Consider the following 8826-nt stretch of genomic DNA (forward strand, 5'->3'; position numbering starts at 1 on the left):
GCTGGTCAAAGTTTTTGCCACCGCCTGGAATTATTCATAGCCGCCCAGGACCAACAGGACCTGGGCATTGAAGGCACGCCTCGAGCGTGTAGCAAACTAATTACCCCCAACCCCGAGATATGTGATTCCCCCTCTATAAGGACACTATCCTGTTTGTTTGTTTGTTTGTTTGTGAGACATGTGTGCCTTGTCTGCTCGCCTTTTAATAGTTTCATAAGCTCCATTTAAGATTCGCCGACACATGTCCCAAGGAATGGTGGCGAGGTTTGCATACATTATACCCAATCTCGGGTGAGCAACAAAGAAACATTTACATTGACATAAATTGATATCAGAGCGTTTATGTCTTCATTGAGATAAGACAGCAGACGGACGGTGGGCGGGGCCGTGCCATTAATTGACATATTTATGAGGGTATCCTTATGGCCGTGATTTGGTTAAGGCGTTGAGAGTTTGGTTTGCTAACGTATAGGTAAAATTGATCCGAAATTACAAACCAAGATTTAAACGCAGATTAGTAGAGACTTAAGCCACAAGGCTTTAAAGATACACCATAACAAAATCGGACGCCTGTAAGAAAAGTTATGGGCTAAGAACTGCAGGATTTTGGTCAATTTACAGTAAAGCCATTTTTATCAAATTATGAAAGGGGTAACATCATCAAAATATCAAAAATCGATCCGAAATTACAAACCAAGATTTAAACGCAGATTTTTAGAGACTTAAACCACGAGACTTTTAAGATATACCACATCAAAATCGGACGCCTGTAAGAAAAGTTATGGGCTAAGAACTGCAGGATTTTGGTCACTTTTCTGCAAAGCCATTTTTATCAAATTATGAAAGGGGTAACATCATCAAAATATCAAAAAATCGATCCGAAATTACAAACCAAGATTTAAACGCAGATTTTTAGAGACTTAAACCACGAGACTTTTAAGATATACCACATCAAAATCGGACGCCTGTAAGAAAAGTTATGGGCTAAGAACTGCAGGATTTTGGTCACTTTTTACCAAAGCCATTTTTCGGAAATTATGAAAGGGGTAACATCATCAAAATAACGAAAAATCGATTGAAAACTACAAACCAAGTTTAAAATTCAGATTTTTAGAGACTTAAGCCACGAGATTTTTAAGATATACCAATTTAAAATCGGACGCCTGTAAGTAAAGTTATGGGTTAAGAACTGCAGGATTTTGGTCAATTTTCTGCAAGGCCATTATTCGGAAATTATGAAAGGGGTAACATCATCAAAATTACGAAAAATCGATCGGAAACTATAAACCAAGTTTTAAATGCAGATTTTTAGAGACTTAATCCACAAGACTTTAAAGATATACCACATCAAAATCGGACGCCTGTAAGAAAAGTTATGGGCTAAGAACTGCAGGATTTTGGGCACTTTTCTGCAAAGCCATTTTTATCAAATTATGAAAGGGGTAACATCATCAAAATATCAAAAAATCGATCCGAAATTACAAATCAAGATTTAAACGCAGATTTTTAGAGACTTAAACCACGAGACTTTTAAGATATACCACATCAAAATCGGACGCCTGTAAGAAAAGTTATGGGCTAAGAACTGCAGGATTTTGGTCACTTTTCTGCAAAGCCATTTTTATCAAATTATGAAAGGGGTAACATCATCAAAATATCAAAAAATCGATCCGAAATTACAAATCAAGATTTAAACGCAGATTTTTAGAGACTTAAACCACGAGACTTTTAAGATATACCACATCAAAATCGGACGCCTGTAAGAAAAGTTATGGGCTAAGAACTGCAGGATTTTGGTCAATTTTCAGCAAAGCCATTTTTGTCAAAATATGAAAGGGGTAACATCATCAAAATATCAAAAAATCGATCCGAAATTAAATTTAAATCGAGATTTAAACGCAGATTTTTAGAAACTTAAACCACGAGACTTTTAAGATATACCACATCAAAATCGGACGCCTGTAAGAAAAGTTATGGGCTAAGAACTGCAGGACTTTGGGCAATTTACAGTAAAGCCATTTTTATTAAATTATGAAAGGGGTAACATCATCAAAATATCAAAAAATCGATCGGAAACTAAAAACCAAAATTTAAATGCAGATTTTTAGAGACTTAAACCACGAGACTTTTAAGATATACCACTTTACAATAGGACGTCAGGAAGAAAAGTTATGGATTTAGAACTGCAGGATTTTGGTCACTTTTCTGCAAAGCAATTTTTCGGAAATTAAGAAAGGGGTAACATCATCAAAATTACGAAAAATCGATCGAAAACTACGAACTAAGTTTTAAATGCAGATTTTTAGAAACATAAGCCACAAGACTTTAAAGATATACCACATCAAAATCGTACCCCTGTAAGAAAAGTTATGGGTTAAGAACTGCAGGATTTTGGTCACTTTTCAGCAAAACAAGAAATTAAGAAAGGGGTTGTGACAAATTATTCTAAATACAATTCGTTAAAATTTTTAGATAAATATTTTGTGAAATCTGTACAAACGTATGAATATTAATTTGGTTTTTAAGTTTATATATTGAATACTTTAATTTCCGACTACCTTAATTCATTCTGTTAATATTTGTCAAGCCCCATAAAGCAAGATCCCAAAAGAGCTATAATAATTTCCCAACGCTGAGACGTTATTAAACTAATAATTTACATGGACACACATTGTCGTTAAAAACAATTTCGTGCACGTAAACATAAAACCTTTGAGATTTATAGGGGGGTTGGTTGAGTACTCCCAACCTGGTCATACACATATTTAAAGCGATAGAAAGGTCACGATGTGCTCTCTTTTTGTGGCTGTTGTTCAGCTTGGCGTAAGTAAACTTATTGAATGTCTTAAGTTTAGCCTTTCCCGTTTGTTGACCGCCTTCTGCTTGTTTTCATTTCATTTTTATGACAACGTTTAGAAATTTGTTGTACATTTTCCTGTCGATGCTGTTTGTCTTTCCACTGCCGCCTTTTGGCCACATTTAGCCGAATCTGCGTCCCCCGATTCCCTGTATTGACATTTGATCTTTATGTTGGTCTTGTTCTATGCTCGTGTGTCGCTTTGTTTGTCTGCAGGCATCTTTTTATGACTCGAGTGTGTTTGCCTTTTGGCTTTTGTGCATGCCATAAAAAGCGGCGACAAGAAAAAGCGTCTTGGAAATCAAACTTCTTGCCAGCGGGTGTGGGTGCCACAAATATGAGGTCATCTGTTATGAACGCCTTCGAATGGCTGGAGAAGAAGCCCTTGGGCAAATACAACTTGGGGTCGATGCGAACTGACTAAAGATGGCAAGGTTCAATGAGTTTGACTGCGGAAATAGAAGCTTATTGGGGGTTTCCAAGCATTGATGAAATTTAACTATGAGAACTTATATGAAGTGAAATGAAGAATTTAGCCTTTAAGTAATCAATTTGTCTTGGTTTAATTATACTTATAAGTTTAAGGTTATCAATGCTGCTACCTTCCTAACTATCGCCTTTTCCACGTATAAATAAAACATAAATTTTCCACCCCCTATCGCAACGCCCAAAATACATTTTCAAAACGCCACTTTCAATTAATATGAAATCAAGCATTAAAATTGAATTAGCAAACCGAAACTGAGAACAAATGTTTTCTCGGTATGTCTGGTCTGGCCTGGGCGAAAACTTGGCAGCAACTTTGGCCAATTAGAAAATTATGTTGTTCGGCGTACAACGACAATATGTTGCCCACTTTGGCAGCGACTTGAGACGTTGGCTGAGATGGGCCCAAAACCACCGCCCGCATCCAGCAATAGTAAATATTGTTTAGTCATTTTGGTGAGCGGAGCGCTAATTTTGTATGTTAGCCGGCGGCCAAAACCTGGCAAAAGTTCAGCTAACAAACAAAAGCGATAATTACAAGAAAACAAGCCGAGGACCAGGAGGATTGGCAGGAGGTACTAGGGTACTAGATGCCAGGTCCACTTGTTGTCGGAACTTTCTTTGCGTTAGTTTTGTGTGCGAGCGAATGCAAATAATTTCACAAAAATTAATAGCAGAAGTCAAAAACTTTTTGGACTCGCGCAAAGCTGGGACTCATTTATATTTAAAGTCATCTCTACAGAGAAAATAATTGAAATAAACTAAATTAAAATCATATTGTATTTCTGGCGAAATTCTAAGTCTAAGTCTAAGTCATCATTTTTTATATAAAATTCAGTCAATCGGCAACTGACTTGCCTTATCTTGCTCTTAATAATCTTTAATTTTTTAGTCTTAATACAAATTATATATATTACGTTTCTTAATAACCGGAAAGACCCGACTTATTATTACTTTTGATTTATTTTATACTTATATGTGATAACGAGATCAACATTGTCGAGATTCAAATATAGACGTGTATGTTTATTTTTTTAATTTTTTAAATTTTAAATGTCTAGTCAATATACTAGACAATGTTGGTGACTGCTTAACGGCATTTATGTACTCATGTTAAATTATATTTTTATAAAAGATTCTAGAACTGATTTGAGAAACGTTCACATTGGGAAAAATTAACCAAATAATAAATCTCTTATTTTCACTTATTTTTAAAAAAATGTATTAAAATACTTTATACTAAAACCAAGTTTTTGGAACACTTTTAAATATAAAATTTGCTACTAATAAATCTTAATTTTTTTTCGGGCTGTACTAACGCGAACTGATAAGGCACGAATTCTGTTTTCAGAACGCTATAAAACCATCACTCAGGGAGGAGAATTATCAGTCTCGATCAGAGTTTCAAAAACAATGACAATCCGGATCTTTGCTGCTTTTTTCGCTGCCTCAGTTCTTCTAGGACTTAGTCAGGCTTATATTCCATGCGGTTCGGACGGAAAAGCCCATTGTGTCAAAGCAGAAAATTGTGTAACTAAGTTTGCTTATCGTAGCAATTCTTTTCAAACAACTTCCACATGCCCGTTCAGTACAGTTTGCTGCAATGACGAAAGCGTAAGTGCAAATTTAATTATCCCAAACTTTTTAGAACTGACAATAAATTGTTTGTGCTGTCCAGATTAACCTGACTTGCGGGCCGAATGGAATCTACAAATGTTTGACCAATGATTTGTGCCAGACGCCTTATAAAGACTTCTCTACGAAGCAATTTTGTCCGACAAATTTTGTTTGCTGCCGTCCTACAAAAGTAAGATCACAGATCCATAATCTTTATTCCTTATTAATATTTCTTATTGCTATTTGTAGAAAATTGATCTGAGCATTAACGATCCGTTATAGAAAATGAATTTAAGAAATTCAATAAAAGCAAACAAATAATAAAAACCATATGACTGTTTTTATTTTGAAATACTTGTTGCTCACTCTAGTAAATTTCTTTTGGAAAAAAGCAGATCTGATTGTCCTATTCGAAAAATTACTCAAAAAAGCGTTTGTTTAACACAGACAGGACTTATTTAAATTCGAAGATAATATTATAAAGAAGGATCTAAAATGAAGAAGCCCACAACCGTGTCATTATAATATTTGTAAAATATTATGTCACAATAATAACATATGTTAATAGCAAAGAAAATGTAAGTAAAACATGTAATAATTTAACTTAAATTTTTCGAAATAACCGAATGTATGTATGTATTTTTCTACCAAAATCCTCAAACATATTTGTTCAGTCGACAACAGACTTTTCTTATCTTGTCTAAAATAACCTTTAATCTCTTTAATCATTATAAAAGGAATGTATATATATTACATTTTTAATAGCCGAAAAACCCACTACGAAACCAACTTTTTTTTCGCATTTTCACAGAAATCTACCGAAATAATTTATAAATTAAGTTATTAGCGAGATCCGAATATAAATATATAAAATTGGTATTCAATTGATTGTCAATGTTGGTTGCATTTTTTTTTTTGAGTGCGCCAGAAAGGGTTTGCAGTTTATGTGGCTGTCTAACGGCATTTAACCTACGCCACTATAATTCACGCCGTTTCTCGACGTTGGCGGCATTTAAATGCAGAGTGCGCGGGACTTTCCCCCAGAAATCCTGGATCATCGTCCCGGGAGTCCCACGATAAGCCAAACATGATTTTACGACAATGTTATTACCATCAGCGGTAGCAGCCAGAACAGCAGCTAAACGTTTGCAGAAGTCGGGGAACCCCCGCTGTATCCTGTCCCCTGTTTTTGCGTGTGTTTGTATTGTGTTTGTTGAGTCGTAAAGGGGATCTAAGTGGAAGGATGGGAAGGGGCTAGACCCTGGGGTTACACGGATGATGCTGACGTCGCTGTGATTGTTTAAAGTTATGAATAATTAAATATTTGTGCAGGCTACTGGAGTCGACAACTCTCGAACTTTGTCCAAAGGGCTTTATTCCATTACTCTGATGGCCTTTGGCATAGGGAAGAAAATTTACCAAGGTAAAATGATCATAATAAGTTTAAAATAACATTAAGAATAATACATTTATTAGCATTAATAATGGCTTTTAAAACATTTTTTTGTGGAGCAGATTCATTTAAATCTAAATCTGACTAGCGGACAGTTTACGTTAAGAGAATTGACGGGGTGTTTTTTTTATTGGTTTTAAACGGATCGATTATGATCAGCTAAAAATTTTAGTTCTAATCAGTGTTAAACAAAAATTAAACAATAAACATATATTCTATATAAAAAATTAACTATATTTGGAGATGCGGGGCATCGATCCCCGTACCTCTCACATGCTAAGCGAGCGCTCTACCATCTGAGCTACATCCCCTGTTGCACTTCCGCCCGCCAAGAGGTGTTTTAAAAATTTCGACACGCCGCAGAGGTATCTATAGATATACTGCCTGATACATGCAGTTCACCTTGTAAAAAACGCGGCCTCGCAGATAACAAAAGATTTGAAAACTAGTTGTCTTAATAACAAATTAAAATTTGTTTATTTATTTTTCTATTTTAAGCAGAAAATTTTTGTTTATTTGGGCTATTTGGCCGCATTGAAATTAAGAGGCTCAATGGTCTAGGGGTATGATTCTCGCTTTGGGTGCGAGAGGTCCCGGGTTCAAATCCCGGTTGAGCCCGGATTATATTTTTTTAGCTGTTTTGTGTACTTTTATGCACTCAAAACGGGGCACTATTATATATATACATATGAATGTTTATATATTTTTATAAAAAAAAATGTTTATTTTCCGACTCCGCTATCTAGTTTTTTTCATCTTCTTTTGCCGAAGCTCATTTATTGAAAGTGTTGGTTGTGATTGTGAATGTCAAAAAACTCGATACCGTATAGTGTCGAAGTAGTTCGCCCTATAAATCTGGTTTGAAACATTATCTTTAACCAGTTTTGTGTTTCGTCTACTAAACTCGTCTGACTTTAGTTTCATAATAATCTCGAAGCCACTTTCACGAAAGGTTGACAAATTTAAATTCCGGTCGAATCAATCTGTGTCATTGCACCGCACACTTTGAATGCTTTTAACGTGATCTGTTGACCAAGCAAAATGCCATTATCGCAGTCACGAATAGTATCGTTGTTTTGACCAGTAAGTCCTTAAGCCACCAATAATAGAGTACCGTTATATGGGGATGTAGCTCAGATGGTAGAGCGCTCGCTTAGCATGTGAGAGGTACGGGGATCGATGCCCCGCATCTCCAAGGATGTCATTTTTTTTTGTTTTTGAACTGTACATTTTATTTTTTATCACACTTGATTGTTTCATGTATAATGCTTAAAGGGATAATAAACATCCTTAAATATTCGCCGCACCTTTCTGTAGACTTATAAATAACCAGCAAAATTATTATTTTAAATTAATTTTTTGTTTAATAATTATTAAAATTAATTTAAAATATTTTAAGTGTCGTGATTATCGTTATCTCTTACGTTTTATTTGAAATTTATTATTTACTGAAATTAATAAAATTAAATATATTGTTTGCATGTATATTTTAAATACACGATTTTCATTTTCAATATACTTTTTGTATATTCAAAAAATAAAAAAGATCTACAATTCCTTGGAGATGCGGGGCATCGATCCCCGTACCTCTCACATGCTAAGCGAGCGCTCTACCATCTGAGCTACATCCCCTGGTGATCAAGGCCGGGCAGGATCGCTTGTGTATTTACGGAATTGGAATCGAAATCACTGCCTGAAACGATCTGTAATGAAACGACCAGAGATGCCCGCAATAACAGCCACCCAATTAATATTCGCAGTTGCTTTGTTTATTTCTTGTTTCGCTTCGCTTTATTATTTATTCACTTTGATTATAATTTAAAAACTGTCAATATTTACACTTTGGCGGAGGTTTATTCTGCCATAAAAATAACGAAAGCACAGACTCACACACAAATTGTTCTCGCTGGTCCTTCTTTTCATTGTTTCCCAGGATTTATTCTTTGGCGCGTCTCGTCCTGTCGCTTCTCTATCCAGTCACCTGCCAGCTGATGCATATAATTATGGAAATTTTAAAGTGGGCCCCGTACAGAACACCCCGGACAAGCACAAACAAACCGAAATGAAAAATCGACGCGCAAAGTAAATACAAAATGCAAAGCAAATGAAAATTTTTATAAAAATAAGCGTCAAAACATTAGCATAAAGTCAAGAACGTACAAACGAACATGCAAACCCAACATACTTATTGGTTATTTGATGGATTCCTTAAATCCTCAACAATCAATGAGAATTGGTTTTCTATAACGAGAAATTGACCTAAAATAATACATCTAGTTTCAAAGTAATTTTTCTAATTAATATTAATAAAATATCCTGAACTTCTTTCTACAAGATTAATAAATATATAAGTAATGTAATAAATACAATGGTAAGAAAATAATTAAAAAAAAATAATTTATGATTAAAAATA

At 34.9% G+C, this 8826-nt stretch overlaps 4 non-coding genes across 4 annotated transcripts; 2 read left to right on the forward strand and 2 right to left on the reverse strand.

Annotated features, from left to right (window-relative positions):
* Positions 1–6651: 6651 nt before the first annotated feature.
* Positions 6652–6724, reverse strand: Trnaa-agc (transfer RNA alanine (anticodon AGC)). Its single transcript has one exon. It is a non-coding gene; the product is annotated as a tRNA-Ala (tRNA).
* A 235-nt stretch (positions 6725–6959) lies between these two features.
* Trnap-ugg (transfer RNA proline (anticodon UGG)) lies at positions 6960–7031 on the forward strand. The gene has a single exon. It is a non-coding gene; the product is annotated as a tRNA-Pro (tRNA).
* A 504-nt stretch (positions 7032–7535) lies between these two features.
* Positions 7536–7608, forward strand: Trnaa-agc (transfer RNA alanine (anticodon AGC)). Its single transcript has one exon. It is a non-coding gene; the product is annotated as a tRNA-Ala (tRNA).
* Positions 7609–7972: 364 nt separating this feature from the next.
* Trnaa-agc (transfer RNA alanine (anticodon AGC)) lies at positions 7973–8045 on the reverse strand. Its single transcript has one exon. It is a non-coding gene; the product is annotated as a tRNA-Ala (tRNA).
* Positions 8046–8826: the final 781 nt, after the last annotated feature.

The sequence above is a fragment of the Drosophila gunungcola genome, chromosome 3R (assembly GCF_025200985.1).
Source record: "Drosophila gunungcola strain Sukarami chromosome 3R, Dgunungcola_SK_2, whole genome shotgun sequence".
NCBI lineage: Eukaryota > Metazoa > Arthropoda > Insecta > Diptera > Drosophilidae > Drosophila > Drosophila gunungcola.